This window comes from Acinonyx jubatus, chromosome D1 (genome assembly GCF_027475565.1).
Source record: "Acinonyx jubatus isolate Ajub_Pintada_27869175 chromosome D1, VMU_Ajub_asm_v1.0, whole genome shotgun sequence".
Classification (NCBI taxonomy): Eukaryota; Metazoa; Chordata; class Mammalia; order Carnivora; family Felidae; genus Acinonyx; species Acinonyx jubatus.
The window spans coordinates 65,129,266-65,146,384 of NC_069390.1; the positions used below are offsets into that span (position 1 = coordinate 65,129,266).

The window sequence follows — 17,119 nt, forward strand, 5'->3', positions numbered from 1 at the left end:
TGGTAGCAAACAAATGGGGAATTTAGTTATGATTGGTTAAATAAATAAATAAAATGAATGTTTTGCTCTTGTCCTTCCTACCCTATCCAAATCCCTGACCAATCTTTCCAGACAATCTAAAAAACTCTCCTTTATCACTCTTTAAAAAATCATACAGGACTGTCTTAAACATCTTAGCACTTAATTATATGCTGTTTCTGGGTCTGAATGTTATTCTCAACTGTAGCCATAAGTTCTTAAAAAATAAGATGGGTCTTCTACAGCAGTGATGTCAAAATATTTAACACTAGCTGTGTCAGACATTAACTCTTTAGTGAATCTTCAGTCAATCAATGAGGTCTTTAGCTGCTCTGTCCTGGAGATGCATGAAAGCCCCGCATAAGGGCCTGGAATGGAGAATGGTCTAAAGCAGTTGGGAGGGAGGCACTCACGGGGCCCAGATGAGAAGCTCTTTACCAAAAAGAATGTAAATATTCAGTGGTTTAAGAACCAGGAATACTGAAGGCAGCCTGAATATTAGTACTGGTCTCTTCGATACCTCTTTGGCACCCCTTATTTGTCAGAAACTCAAAACACTTACTGATGAGGTAAGAAATTCAGCCAAAATATATTTTCTCTTGCCAGTTCTCTACTTGTATAATTAAAGCTCAAAATAAAACAAAAAAGAGTCTATCTGGTTCATGCAAACGGGAAGTAAAGTTGTGTCATGGGATAATGACACTTTTTAATACTTAGGCGCCATACATGCTTTTCAATCAACATTATCTACCATCCTTCCACTACCTTTAGTTGCTCTTTCTCTGTACTGAAAAGCTGTCTCATTTGAAGAGGAAGAAACCAGTGTCCCGGGGAAGCATTTCCTACATGGTTACTGCAGCCTTCTCTGACTGAAGAATGTTTTCTGAGTATGTCTTAGGTTCCTCACTGACACAGCTGGGTTGGGACCCCTTTCCCAAGACTGGCTGCAATTTTTCTGAACAGATTCACTACACCAGAAGCAAATGGCCCAAGGAAATACACTTGGATTCTGTGTATTGCCATTATTGAGTGTTGTTTGGAAAGAAGCTAGACCAATGAATATGTAGGTGCAAGCTCATTAGGTAGGCAGGTTGACAGTATTGAGATAAGCTTCATGGGTAAAAAAAAAAAATTATGATTACATGTGGATGCCATGAACAGTATGAGTGTGCTCCCTATAGAAAGTAATTAAGTCTTGTCACTTCCTCTTCTATGCTGCGAAGGTGGAAAACAACTGAAGCACAGCTAATGGAATTTGGATCCAGCAGGTTTAGTGGAAACTGTTACCAAGTCCATCCACCAAAATCTTATCTAGAAAACTTCTTATTCCCTCAGTGGAAAGAAATGGGTGAAAAATGGAAAGTGGTGAGTATTGCCCGAGGCTAAAGAACTGAAGGATTAATAAATTATACAAACTGTGAATCACAAAGTCACCAAAGTCTAATTTTGCTATAGAGCAATGATATTTGGCTAATGAATATTTTATTCTAGTCTATCTCTTTCTCACTGTGTTATATATACATACAACTGGCAAACACATCTAGTCAAAAGTATCCCCATTTTATAGCTTCACAAATATCATGATAGCAATATGCAAATAAATTTGAGGCATTGGGTGAGTCATTATCCTTCCTGAACAAGTTTCAGAAGCAAAGAGGGAGAAAAAAGATGACAATGGTATGGTCTAGCGCTAAAGTATTATAATTTTGAGCCAGAGGACATAAACTTTAAGGTTCATACCAAGTTGACCAAATCTGTAGTCACACTGTAAAAAATAAGAACATTTGACTGTGGTTTAGCTTAAAACCCAACTGCTATCAGCAACAACAGGTTTTGGTGAAACTGAGACGTTAGGTTTTCTGTTAATTATACCACTGGACAGATGGCTTCTGGCTGGTAATTTCTGCAGTAGTGCCAATATAAAGATCAGCAGAGTGTTGAACAATTACCTGGTTAGTTTTTGTTACTGTAGAGAGCTTTTATTCTCTACCTTGAAGCCTTTTCCTCTTTCTTATCTCTTGGCAAACCCCTACTCAACATGGAAGTCAGTTTAAGGACATGTACCATCATCTGCTTGGCCTTCTTTCCATTAATTCTAGTGAACATTTGTACATTATGTATTGTACATATCACAAGTTGAAGATGGCTTTGGATGCTGGGCCAGTGTCCATCATCACCACCATCCCCTCCTAATAGTGACAGGTGCTAGAGTTTGTTTAGGAACTCATAAGGTCATGGGGAGGCTGTCTTTATTCTGTTTAAGCTCTACAATGGGGCTGGTGATTTGGTTTTATGTTTATGGGTAAGCCAGTCCATTCAAAGTGAATTATACTGATGATTCTCAGGATCTCTTTCTGGCTGTATATGACTAAGAAAACAAGTCACTCAGGAGCCACTGACAACTGTCCTGGGACCACGAGGGCAGTTAGTCTTAGGGTGCAGCTAATACCAAAAGAGGAAGCAGGATAAAACCAAAGGAAATGGACTTCTTGACAACCTGGTGAGCCATAGGATCAGACTTCTTGCGTTTGGCTTTACTGCTGTACTTTTAGGTTATAATCACCAATACATTCCCTTTATGAAGCAAGTCAGATTGAGTCATGGTTTCTGTTACTTGTACTATAAAGCAACCTTACCTGCTCCTGTTATGGCACAGTAAGAATCACACTGTGATAGAACAGTGGGTTCATGTGTTCATTTCTCTTGGATCATAAACTCCTTGAGTTCAAAGATTATTTTTCATTTTTGTAATCTTAGTACCTAGCAGGACATCTGGCACTGGTCTATGCTTAATAAATGATTAATAATAGACAAAAAAAAAAAACACCCAAAACTAAACAAGTAAATAAAATAAGGTAATCTGGATTATTTGGGAAACATCTCTTTCCCAAGTATTTTGAATATTTTTAAATATTTGACTTGACTTCCCCATATGGTCAGATATCTTCCACAATCTATCCATAACCATTTCTTACTTTAATTCAATTCCCTAAAACTTTTTTTTCTCCTTTTTCTTCCTAATCGTATAAACAATGTATGCTCATTACAAAGTTTCAAAAGATACATAAAGTACACAAAAGAAAGTAAAAATCAATGGCGGCTATGCCACCCACGGCATATACTGCTAGGAGTTTTCAATGTGGAGGTTAAATGATAATTCTGTTTTGTCCTGTTTTTGTTTATGTTTTATCTCCTGGACCATTCCCAGTACCACCTCTGCTAAGAAAAATAAATGTGGCACACACCTTAGTCATCAGAGAGTCATCAGTTTAACTACTGTATTTTCAGACCGAGTGAACATTTAGTGTAGTCACACTATGTGCTAAGTGTTTACTGTGCCAGATGCCTCCACATGGATGAGGGAATAGCTATTTACTGGGATATGAGTTATCTCATTTACATCCTCCCAACAGCCTTGACACAGGAATGACTATACTTGCTTCATAGCTAAGGAAAGCAAGGTGGTAAGATTTAGCACTAGGGAATACTTCCCAAGATGTACTTTTCCTTTGCATCTAGAAAACTACTTCATGAAGAGTAATGAAGACAAACCCAAAATCACTCTGTTAATTGCATCAGAGCTTTCACAGCATTAAAAATAATTTTTAAAAAACATTAAATCCTCAAGATTCTTAATAATTACAGAGATTTTGCTGCCTGGAACTCGTGGTGGTTAGCTCTTCTTAAGTAGGTCTTTGTATCTGATACAACAGAAGATGAAAAGGAGCCAGTGGAAGCATTAAGCCTGGACAGAAGAAGGGGTGTGATAATAATGGGAGGCCACACAAAGCCATTCGTTGCCCTAGCTGCTTTTTGAAACAGCCTGTAAGGCAGGGTTCCTCATGGAACCCTTAGGCAGCCTTCCATTAGTTCATAGCACTAAGGGTTACAACCACAATTTAAAACTGAGCTAAGAGAAGGATACCTGAAATTAACAACAGTCTCCCTGAGCAACTATACTTTCAAATGGCATAAAAGATAGATGATAGAGAGTTTTAATCCAGCTGACCCTAAAGGTCATCTTCCTAAATCAGTCTATGCCTCTGAACTGGAGGCATAGCCTTGATGGATCATGTTGCTGTCAATTCCAAAATGGAACTTAAAAAGCTTTTAGTCTGAGATCTTCATAGCTTTGATCACTTTCTTGCTCAAGTGACTTCTTTTGGCTTAATGGGAAAAAAGGTCAAAAGCAAAAACAAACCAAATTCCCAGAAAACCAACCCACTGGAATTTCAGCGTCACTATTCTGAAATAGAAATAAACATTCTTCAGCACAGATAGGATTGCCCTAACAGTTTGGGGGCCCAGAACAAGGACACAAGTGGAGGCCCTCAGACCTAGGCCAGCCCCTCTTCTTTGCCATTGTTTCTTCCTGCACCACCAAAGGGCTTTCATGTAGATGTGTGACCATCCCAACTCGTGAGTCCAAGCTCTGATAAACAAATTATCGCCCCAGCCTCATCCCCCACTCCCAGGCAAACAGTAGCCTCTTGGTTTTTCTTCATACCCAGGAGTGGGCACACAGTACAACTCCTGCAAGTTGGCTCAGGATTGTTTGGGGAGGAAATTCTGGGACCCTATTTATTCCAAATGTCATCTAGGGAGCAAGATCCAAATGGGCCCACCTCTTGGCAAAACAGACTCCTCTAAAACTAGAGGCACAGAGGAAAGTTGCCCAGGTCAAAGGGCTATGGTGATTCAGGGTAACTTTTAAACCTTACCTTGAATTTAGTAGATTTATGACCTTTTAAATTTTTACATCTTTTTATACTAAGTTTTATATTTTGGTAAGAATTATAAAGAGAGCTTAGGAAAATGTGATCTTGATTGGCGTAGACCAAAAACGAGAGCAAAGGAAAAGGAAATCTTCAACATTATTTTTTTTAAAACCCCTTAAACTGATAGGGGTTAAATATGTGGGGAGAAGAATCAAAACAGATCCAGGGCCGAGATTCCAAAGTGGAACCGTGTAGAGCGGGGAAAATCCTATCGGATAATTCCACCATGGTGGGCGCAGGTTAGATTCTAGAGTCAAACAGGTGTGAGTTCAAATTCTGCCATATGCCAATTTAAATTAGAAGTATTTAAATGAGATTTTCTCTCATCTCATTTTCTCATTTGACAATGGGAAGCCAAAAACCTACCTGGTGGGGCTGTGGTAGGATTAAATTGCAAAGTAAATGTAAGACATTCAGTACTCTGCATGGGACTTAATAAACAATATTTACTATAATAATCAGGTACTTTAATGCAGTGTCAGGGCTGGAATTATGACCTAACCTTTGTTTAGCAAAAAACTTAGAAGGCTGTCATATATTATTTGGCATCAGTTTGTTTCCACGCTCCCCATTTGAAATCAAGTTTATTCTTTGAACAAGGTAAGGACTTTGGATGTCATTCTAAGAATTAGTTAAAAGTAAACTGAAAGGCAATAATAACTCCATCTTTACTAGGTTTCCAAAATAAAAACAGAAATAATTTATCTAGCTGTAAGAACTATATCTTACTAACAAGAAAAAAATTATAATCTTCCCATTTACTGTGCATAGTTCTTTTAAAACCAACATCAGACTTCGTTAACCTCTTTTACAAAATTCAACTTGTAACAATAATCACTACCTTTTATTGAGTCCCCTTTGTGCCAAACAGCGTACCATTTGCTTTACAAACAACATCTCTCTGGTGTAATCGTGGTAACTTTCCCCTCCCCCATTTGACAGATAAGGAGAGTGAGATGCTCACCATGGCCACACAAACCCCTGCCCGTTTCACTCCCACAAGGCTGGAGCCAGGCTCTGAAAAGCTCCTTTAAACCTCGTCCCCTTCACCCTTCTCAACCTCTCTCAAAGAAAATGATATATGTCACGTAAGCAAAATGTTAATGCCTCTTTGGCTTTTAATCCTTTGTTGAGAGACATGTTTTTGTGTGTATGCGCTCTCTCAGAAGGTTCTTGTCACAGTTCATGTTTGTCTTCCTGCAAATTTAATTGAAAATAACTCATGCTAAATTTTCTTTTGCTGCTATAAATAGATCATATTCTTGGTGGGTGGAGAAGATGAAAAAGCCACCACCAAATAAGAAGAAACTCAGTTTATTGAGATCAGTACATTGGTTTATTTTTTGATAAAACCATTCCAAATCAAAACCCAGATACTGCCACAAAATAAACCACGGGCCCTGGCATATGATTTACAAAAATGTGGTACAATAAAATCCAATGTACAATACATCGCAAAAGTACTTTATAACTATATTGTTCTTGGCATTAAAATATATTAACATTTTTAGGAACCTTCAGCTGTGTGTCCCAAGCTTTACAGAGCCTCATGGGCTGGTCGGACCATAAGATGCAGATGTTTGTTTATACCTGCAATGATTTGCTGAATTTGCTGTCTTAATCATTACTGCTGGAGCCAAAGGGCTTTGAGCTGAACATAAGACGAAAAGACGTTTTACAGACCCCGTGTGGGGCAGCCGTTTGTAGATTAGAAACCAAGTCTCAGGTTACACACCCCTAAGTGCCAACCACAATACATCACTCCTCTGCTCTTTTAAACAGAACTTCTTCAGAGAAATGGAAAATATGGAAAAGCTATTTACGGACAAAAGAAATATGCCTGAAAAATGTGTTCCTGGAAAAAGATATATTCCATATTCCTAATCTGCCAAGTTTTGGTGCAATCAGAAACTATACTAGGAAAGGAGAAGTAACTTTATTGGAAGCATAGTGGTACTGATGACCAAAATTTTTATCAGAAAGAAGCAAAGAGCAAGCTAAGTCCCTGGTAAAAAATAAATGCATCCATTCTTCTCAAAGAGATGCTAAAACAAGTTGCTTCCTTGAGGATAAAGATGTTCTTGTCAGATCTACAGATTCTACATCTAAAGAGAAAGTGCAATTATGCATAATAAGGTAAACACTTCGAACAGACAAACAGTTATGCGCTCAGAAGACAGTAGCTCCTTGCTGGTGAGATACAGCAAATGTCAACAAGCCAGACACACTTAAACATTCAGAAAAATGTCTTGCTATTCCTCTCCATATATAATATGCCATATGACACCACAGTTAAATCTGCTACTGCCAAAAAAAAAAAAAAAAAAAGTACGTCAAGCTGTTGGTTTCCATGAAATTTGGACAGAGGCAAAAGAACACAGCAGAAAGGAGTCCGGGAAGGTACAGCTTCTGTTTCTTTCCTTCAGAGGAGGAAATGACTTCCTATGGCTAGCTGACCAGGAGTTAGTGCTCACCCCTGCCTCTTGCCAGGACCCAGAATGAGGACCTGGAGCATACCCAGATGAGGATCAGAACGCAGCTTCAGGTATTCTTAATGGGGATAGGAAACTAGAGACAACAGTTACAAGTTACACAAATTCAACAGTCATGCCGTGTGCATTTGTTTGTCCTACGGGTGCGTTGTACAGCTCTTTCCATACGAACCAGTCTTTTCTTTCACTCCCTTTCCACATCATCAACAGGCATGCCAAATGCAAATCTCTTCGGATTCTGATCCCATCCCGGCAAAATGCAGGGACTACCACCATACGGAGTTTCACAATAATCTCCGCAATGACAATTATTCACAGCCCCTCAGGTCTGTTTGCACAAAAGATTGCAATTTGAATCCTGTCTTGTACAGGTTCAGCTCTGTTGGAGCTGGTTACCGGGCAAACAGTCTGTTTTAAGATTTACCGATTGCTGGGGAGAGTAAGCTGGGGGGTGGGGATGGACAAACCACCCTGTAGATACCTCCTGTTGGCAGCTAAGAAAAACAATTTCATGACAAAGAGACTTGTTCTTTTCAAAGCTCCTCCAACAAATGAAACTGACAGAATGAAACCTGAGAAACTTTAGCAACCAAAGAAAGCAGCCTTCCAAGGATCAAGGTGAATAATTGATTTGTCGGGTTTTGTTTCATCTTTTAAGCTATTTTGCTCATTAAAGGGGAACTGTGGAATTTGTCAGAAGCCCAAACACTGACACACACTTATGACAGCAAGTGCATACATATTCCAAACTACAGATTCATTTGCCAAGCTTATTCAACAACAACGATTAGCTGCAAAGCCAGGGAACTTACCGAGCACAAAATTATTGGAACAAAGCAGGGAGGAGGCAGGAGGCACCACAGGCAGCTTCTCCGTCTCCTTGGTGCCAGGTTCTCCTGTCTGCCGTCCGGTTCACACTTGCCTTTATAACTAAGACTCCGACAGAACTCACTAGCGAAACCTGATGAATTATAAAACAGCCCCTCCTAGACTCTTATATTTTACATCACAGGGGGTGACCATGCAGCATCCTCGTTCCCTGGGTACATATATTTCCTTGTAACTCATCCTGATAAATATATCAGCTTTGGGAGCAGTGACAGTAATTGGTGCTTGGGATGTACCAGCATTAACCAATAAGATGCTTTCCCACCATCAGTATTGCACCCCCATCCTCCACTTGCGTTCCCCCACACCTTGTTAAGGTGGATCCACCCAACCCAGTAGGGGGTAGGCAAAGATGGCAAAATGCAAAAAGCCCCTGCATCTCAAACATAGGCATAGGGAGCCATAGTATTCAGGGTTAATTCTCATCATAGTTCCGTAAAGATCAGCCCTCACGTTTGCATAGCATGTCACAGTGTACCAGACACTTCCACTCTCTCTGAGCCTCCTCTCAGCAACCAGGAGAGGTATACAGTATAAGGGAGCTGCCAGGGCTCAGGCAAGTTAAGTGACTTTGTTCAATTGCTCACCAAAATTGAGGGGTTCAAGGAACCCTAGCAATTAGCGAGAACACCTTTTTGCTGTGCACATGAGGAGCCCATAGCAAGAGAAATAAAGTGACTTGTCCAGAGCCCACAGTTTCCATGTGTGATTTGAGCCTGAACCCAAACCCACGTCTTCTGATGTCAAGAACAGTGTTGTTCTATCCTACTATGCTACCTCTACAGCATGGAAGCCCTAAAAATGAGAAGGCATGCAGAAATCAGTAACAGTATCATTGATCGGCCCCAAATCATTAATAGGCAGCCTACATGGAGGAGTAGAGCAGTGCCTGAACTGTTCGTTTCCTCTCTGACAAGGTCAGCATTACGTCTTTGTGTTCGTTGAATATCAATGCTAGAAAAAATTGATAATAATAATAGCTACTATTGAGCACATCTAATATGTCAGGCAGTGTTCTAGGTGCTTAGCCTAACTTAATTTTCAAAACATCCCTATGAGGTAGGTATTATCATGAACAACACATGGCACATGAGAAAAGTGAGATTCAGAGAGGTTAACAAATCTAAGCAGGATCACAGCTGCTAAGTGGCAGGGCTGGAATCAGCTCCAGGCAACCTGGTGTCAGAGCCCACACTCTTGAACAGATCTCCCTTTCCCAGCAGTGACAGATGAGCACTGGGAGCAGATTTATTGACTACGGCCTTTAGTAGAAATCAGAAAAAGATGATAGGATTTGGAACCAAATAGGCTTGTGCTTAAACCCTGCTTTTGCCACTTACTTCCTGTAAAATGGGTTGCTTTATCTATAAAATGGGTTTGCTAATTCTTACCTTGTGAGATTAAGTAAACTATATCAAGAAAATACAGTGCCTGACTTACAGTGCATACCCCTAAACTGCTAACTATTTTTCTTATCCTACTTCTTTTTGGAAACTGGATTTCTGTCTCCTTTTCCCTTTAAATTGTCTTTGAAATGTCTGCTGGTGCTGGCCAAGGAGTCTTCCGATCTGCCTGCTGTGAAGAAGGGGTAACAACCCCAGAGACTGCAGACTGTCACCAGGGATACAGGGACTCTCTGCCAGAGAATGGCAGGCCTGGGGCTCTGCTCTGGGTTGCCTGTTCAGCTCCGTAGCTCCTTTCCACTTCACTTCCACTGTTAGTCAACTGAAGTCACCAGCTCAGGGAAGCATATTTATAGCAGTTAGCTGTTCACAGTGAGACCAACTTAGGCTTACTTCACCTGTTACAAACAAGCACCCATCACAAAATTCACAACGACAATGAGTTTTTGCACATAGTTACACATCTACTGCCATTAAGTCAAAGTGTCCCAAGCAAGGAAACAGGTATCTCTTTCTCGAAGGTCCCACTGCAAACTCTTGTCCTAAGTCAGTTTACTCTAGCATTTGGCCATCCATATAAGAAACTGCTATCTTTGATGTGTGCAATCAATATTCCTTGAGAGACATCAGTGGTAGCCTTCTATGGGACAAGGTGCTGCTATAATGTTCCAGGCTATGCAGGTTTAAACATGAGGGATTTTCTTAGCTATGTGTTTCTAGAGAATGGCTCAGTGGCCAAGTTAACTTGTTCACATATTAACTATCCCCTGCTTGTTTGTTTTTCCCTCTATGCATCTTACAAGGGGGTCTGGGATATGCATGGATGAGGCACCCCCTCTTTCATGACCGTACTTAATACTAGGCACTGTAGGAATGGGAGTATGCAACATAATGGGGGGGGTGGTAGGGAAGAGGTACTTGAGTTTCTAAATGGTTCGAAAGGCCAGGTGTAAACACCATGTGTAGCAAAGAGTAAATAAGTGATAACTATGCTTACAAGATAAATGTTTACTTCCTATATATTGATGTGTGGGTTATTTACCACATGGCCTGACAAGGCTTGGTCTATTCTAAGTCTTTCCATGGAAATCATGGAATCAGCTCCCTGATCTACGATGACCCCCCAAAATTCCCTCCAGAGCCATGTCCTCCCTGTCCATTTCCCCACATTGCCTGACTATTCCACCATGACACAGCCCATGAAAAATTTATATAGACAAGTGTTTATAGTTTTTATATTATAACACACTGCTCTGTTTCCATGTCAAGGATAATCATAACATGTATTCTGTCATAATTATCCCCTCATGCTACCAATTGCTCCCAGACACAACAAACTGCGTGGAGCCTTGAAGCTATATCAGTACTTTGCTGATATTAGTGGAAGTTGTAACATTCACTGAGCACTTAGTATGGGCTGGAAATGTGTTAAACTTTACTTGCAATTGACATTTAACCCTCACAGCATTTTCAAATGGGTTATACTATAATCTCTGCTTTGTAGATGAAGACTCTGTGGCTGGAGAGGTTAGGTGACTTAATAAATGGCACAGTCAGAATAATGACCAAAGTCTAAGACTGCAGAACCTACTCTCTTAACTATTACATCCACTGTGTCTAAAAAGCTGAGGTAGCAGGTAACATAATATATAAGTGCCTATTCTCACTGTTTTTGCTTCCTCATATCCTATTCTCTCCTTAACTGATTTAATTTACCTTCAAAATCCCATCAGAAGTGCTTTTATTAAGTAAGTAATGACAGGCTCACTAATAAGATCAATCGCCAGTGTACAATCCCATGTACTCCATTTCTTCCCAGCCCTTTGGCAGAATTAGTTACAACTTCCCTGAATCAACCTCCTTCCTTACTTGGTTCCTGAGACCCCCTTGGTTTCCCTTTTACCTCACCAACCTATCCTTCTAAGTCTTTCCTGCTGGTCCTTCTCCATTTCCAGATATTTCAAATTTATAGTTCCCCAGGGCTCATCATTCGACTTCTCTATTTGCACTCACTTGCTAGGCCATAGCATCCAGTCAAGGCTTAGATGCCACCTATAGTTTAAAGACTACCTACACTAGTCCCATCCTGTGCCCTGCGCTCCAGACTTTTACACCCAGTTGCATAACACATCTAGGAATCTCCACTTGACTGTCTGATAGGCTTTTCATATTTAAAATGTTGCAAACCAGACTGTGTTTTCTTCTCCCAAATCTGTTGTACTCCCAATATGTTTCAAGAAATGACATAACCATTCACCTCATTGCTCTGGCCAAAAAGCTGGGAGTCATTCTTGACTCTTCTTTTTATCTTATATCCCACGTCTTACTCATCAGCAAATGCTGCTAATTCTGTCTTCCAAATATATTCCAAATCTTTCCTCCATCTCCGCCCCATCCCCAGTCTATACCACCATCATCTCTCACATGGGTCTCTATAATCGCCTCCTGTTTTATTTCAACTCTTGCCTTGCTACAAATTACTGTCCACACAGCAACTGGAGTGATTCTTTTAAAACAAAAATCAGACCCTAGCAAAAATCACCTCCCTTCAGTGGTTCCCCTTTCACTTAGGATTTACTCCTGTTCTGTAGTCAGGAAGGATTCTGCTCACATGTCTCCTCATAGAACTCTTTGACATCCTGCATAGTATGGCTTATTCCCTTCCCCTATTATTTTATACTCACTTGTTGAACTTTATTTTTATTTATAGTACTTACCTCTACTTCAATGTGTGTTATATATTTACTTGCTTATTTCATTAACGTTTCCTTCCTCCCACTAGAGTATAAGCTCCATGAGGTCAAGGGCCTTGTCTATTTTGTCTAAGGCTGAATCTAGCACTAGCACAGGGCTTGCCACATAATAGGTATTTAATATATATATTCAAGGATGTGTTCAAAGTCCTATCTTTACTGCTTCTTAGTTATATATCCTTGCATAAATTTCTTACTGTCCCTAAATCATAAAGTCCTCAATTATAAACTTTCTTAACAACAACAACAACACCCTTACATTGTTCTTGTAATTTATAAAGTATTCAACCTGTCCTGTGACTGACTTTGATACAATTCCATGAGATTGATCAGTGCTATGAGTTCACTTGTATTCCCCCAAAACTCATATGTTGGAGTTCTAACCCCCTGATACCTCAGAGTGTGAGGTTATTTGGAAGAAGGATTGTCTCAGTTGTAATCAGTTAAGAAGTCGTCCTACTGGGATAGAGTGGGTCTCTAATTCAATAAGGCAAGTATCCTTATAATAGGGGGAAATTTGGACACAGGTGTGTGCATAGGAAGAACACTACGTGAAGATTGGAGTCATGCTGCTAAAAGCCAAGGGATTCCCAGAAGCTAGAAGAAAAGCCTGAAACAGATCGTTGTCTAGCACCTTCAGTGGGAGGATGGCCACGTTGATACCTGATTTCAGATTTCTGGGATCCAGAACAGTGAGACGATACATTTGCGTAAACCACCCAGATTGTGGCTAGTAGCCCCAAGAAATTAATACAGTCAGTCAGATATCCTCATCTGACATGTGAGGAAATGCAGCTTACTAAAGTTGAGAAAGCTGCTCCAGGTATCACAGCTAGGAATTTGTAGGGCCTGAACTTAAACCGGATCTGTGTGACCTCAAACCTATGCAGAGCAGAGGCAAAGGTCCCTAGAGGCTGTCCCTTACCCTCCCCTCCAGAGCAGGGTGAGCAGAGTCAGTAGGGTGTATGACCTTCCTTTATGATAAGATTATGTCTTTCCTACTGTTTGTTTTCTTCCTATTATTTTTGCTATTAAATTGTCTTTTTATTTCTGAAATGACAGTGAGAATAGATCTTAGTTTTTTTGGTCTTTTTTTTTTTCTGTGTTTTTCATTTTATTGGCAAGATAAAAAGCTGGTAATTCTGTTGGCCTATAAAAGTTTGTTCTGAAATGTTTCTGGTCTATGAATTATAAAAGTCGAGGAACAACTGTTCCAATGCTGTCCCCTTATAACAAGTAAGAAAGCCCTTCACATGTAGCAACATTTGGTGGTGGGTAGAAAGCTTTTCTTTCAATCAGCTGAAAGGGCCCCTCCCTGCTCTGATAAAAATATCTGTGCTAATGGTCACACTCTCTCATTTTAATACCAATAAATTAATTTTGTATAATCCCATGCAACAAAGTTATAGAACTGAATTTAACAATATTCATTTGTAACTGAATTTAATGTCATTCAGACTTTTTCTTAGTCTTCTCTCCCTTCTTCCTGCTTTGTTAGTGAGTATTTTCTATTTGAGTACAATTTTGATTTGATCCATTTTCTTTGGGTTCAGGACTTATGGGTCTGTGCAAACATCTGAGGATTAAATGAGATCACCTCTGTTGAGTATCTATAACATTGCCAAAGCTCTCAGTAAATGCTACGTCCCTTTAAAGAAAGAGGTAAAGCTTTATGTGTCCACGAGGGAAGTAGCTTTATGACTGAAGGAGATTTAAAGCAACTGGATGACTCTGCAGGATCAGCCAACCTGAAGAGTGTTAATGAACTTTATCCTTTTGTTGAGCATGCAGTGATCCAATAGACAGTTTATAAAAATTACGGTAGTCTATTTTTATTAATTCATGCTCATGAATATGTGTGGATTTATATAGGTGCACACCTGTGAACATATATATACGTGTGTGTGTATATATATATATTAATATAAATTTTAATATTTTAATATTAAAATTTTAATATATTTTAATATAAATGATTTTAATATAAATGATTGACTTAAGTCTGTATATCCTCTTTAGTTTCTAAGAAATACAGAAGGAAAAAGCCTTCATACATACATACGAAGGATTGCTTTCTTCATTTTGCCATTATATGGTTCCCTATAATCTCATTAATATCCACTAATTTGTCCTGTCTTGGGGAACTTCAGTAAAGACAAAATTTCAACCCATCTCTTTGCAAAGTTATGTCAGACTTCAAATCAATGAAGAAGGAATTCCTTCATTTCATGAGTATTTATGGAGGGCCTAGTATGTTGCAGGTCTGGATTCCAGAAGAACAATATATTCAAGGTCAAATTTTCTGTTCCCTAGACTCTCATTCTAGGGATTAATGAGCAGATAATGGTTAACTACACAATGCATAGATTATTTAATAAGGTCTTTCATTAAAGTGCTATAGGTGTGTACAGGAAAGGTATCAGACTTAGTTTTGGGATAAAGTCAAGAAGGCTTCCTGGAAGAGGTAATGTCTAAGCTGAATTTTTTTTAAGTTTATTTATTTTGAGAGAGAGAGAGAGAGAGAGAGAGAGAGAGAGAGAGAGAGGCAGGGGAGGGACAGAAAGAGAATCCCAAGCACGTTCTGTGTTTTCAGCACAGAACCCCAACGTGGGGCTCAATCTTATGAACTGTGAGATCATGACCTGAACCAAAATCAAGAGTCAGATGCTTAACTGACTGAGCCACTCAGGTGCCCCTAAGCTGAATCTTGATGGATGACTAGGAGATGTCCAATTACGAAGGAGATATTCAATCACAGTGAGAAGCGCGTGGTAACACAAAGGGCTGTGGTGGGGGTGGGGACAAGAAGCTGATCATGGATCTCTATGGGAGTGGAGTTTTATCCACTTACCACTCCATGACCTAAGAATGTGTAATGGGGAAAAAACTAGCTTTAGAGTTTAGGAATACCAAAGAATGATCATTCTTTTTTCATGAACTTCTTCAATGCAATGAAGGCTAAAATGGAAAATGTCATGCTTTATAGTTAAACAGACCTGATTCATTCAACCTGACCTTTGCAAGTTGCTTAACTTTTCCAAATTGATTCTTTGTTCATTTTCTATAAAATGGGGACGGTAGGACCTATTTAATATAGATGCTGTGTTATTTTGAAATTAAAAATGTAGGGGTGTCTGGGTGGCTCAGTTGGTTAAGCATGAGACTTCAGCTCAGGTCATGATCTCATAGTTTCTGAGTTCAAGCCTCACATCGGGCTACGTGCTGACAGCTCGGAGCCTGGAACCTGTTTCAGGTTCTGTGTCTCCCTCTCTCTCTGCCCCTCCCCTGCTTGCATTCTGTCTGTCTGTCTCTCTCTCTCTCTCAAAAATAAATAAACATTAAAAAAATAAATTAAAGATGTAAACTATCTTGCTACCTACCTGCCACAAAATGGACACCAGAGTGAACCTTAATTCGTATCTTAAAAACACTTGTGTCACTCATACCAATTCTTGTTTCCCATTGAATACTTCTGATTTCCTCCTAGACCAGATGTCTTAAACGTTTGATTGCTGAAATCATTTTAAATTTTTTGAGGACATACCCTCATGATATAAATATTTATACAAATTGTCGGACGTACAGCTATAGTGCTATGGCACAGTATGTACATTATAAAACCTACATGGGAACAAAAATTTAAGGGCTGAGATGAAAAATTAATATAGAGAGAAGGGCTATCATCTTGCATACTCTTGGGATGTATATACTCATTTTGAAGAATACTAAGAAAATACTAGAAAGAAAAGATCCAAACTCATTTTTCATGGAGCACCTAGCAGCACAGACCAAGTTCTAAAGACACATCTAGAAACTGAAGAGCCAACATTGGGGCATTAGGAAGAATAGAAAAAAGCAAAAAACAAAACCCAAAAACTGTGTGGCTGACTAATGCCATTACTTGTCCAACCCAGTTTTTATATTTTTTAATTTTAATATACACTTTAATAAGAATAACAGTTTAATATAGTAGAAATGTGTATAAACAACCAAATGTGACTGCCTCCTTTTCCAAATGTCCATGGCAAGTAGAGAGTAGACAGATTTCTTAACAGGGTAATAGTAATAGTAACTCTTTGCTGAACACTTATAAGGAGCAGATACTATGCTAATCACTTTAGGTATATTTTCTTATTTCATCCTTATAATAATTGGAACACTGCATCTCTCTAGAGGGTAATAAACATATTTTAGGGTATGTTGGGAGTTTGCAAACCATGGCCTGCAGACCAAATCTGGCCCACTGTCTGGTTTTGTATACTGTGTAAGCCAAGAATGGTTTTCACATTTTAATTGGCTGAAAAAAAAATCAAGGGAAGAATATGGCTTTGAGTCACATGAAAATTATACAGTATTCAGATTTCAGTACCCATAAATAAGGTTTTATTGGAATACAGCCATACCCATTCGTTTATGTACTATCTACGGCTGCTTTTACATGACAATAGCAGAGTTGATCAGTTGCAATAGAGACCATACGGCCCATGAAACCTAAAATATTTAGGATCTGGCCCTTTACATGTTTACAATATGCTGACCCCTAGTTCATGTGAATGGAGGTACCTGAATTATGCAGGTTGCAGCTTGCATGGTTGTCCAGGTAATAATCCTATATGGAAATGGAGGCTCAGAGAGAATAAGTCATTTGTCCATTCCGTGAGGAAATGGCAGGACCAGAGGCTTCTACGGCATATTTTAAAGGCTGAAATATGTCCGTATTCCTGCAGAGAGTTCAGGCCTTTTCTCTCTCATGATCTCTTCTGGCGATATGACCGAGCCAGTTACCA

General features: G+C 39.4%; 1 protein-coding gene across 20 annotated transcripts in view; it reads right to left on the bottom strand.

The window, feature by feature from the left end:
- Positions 1-17,119, bottom strand: part of DLG2 (discs large MAGUK scaffold protein 2) — a 2,057,646-nt gene that overhangs the window by 187,770 nt on the left and 1,852,757 nt on the right. Inside the window, exon 1 of one of the 20 annotated variants that reach the window (XM_053202594.1) lies at positions 8,101-14,805. The exons of 18 other annotated variants lie outside the window; for them this stretch is intronic. The gene's annotated coding sequence lies outside the window, so the exon portion shown is untranslated. Of the gene's footprint in view, positions 1-7,769; positions 8,068-8,100; positions 14,806-17,119 lie in introns of those variants that run through there. One more of the 20 variants, XM_053202595.1, reaches the window with a different exon arrangement.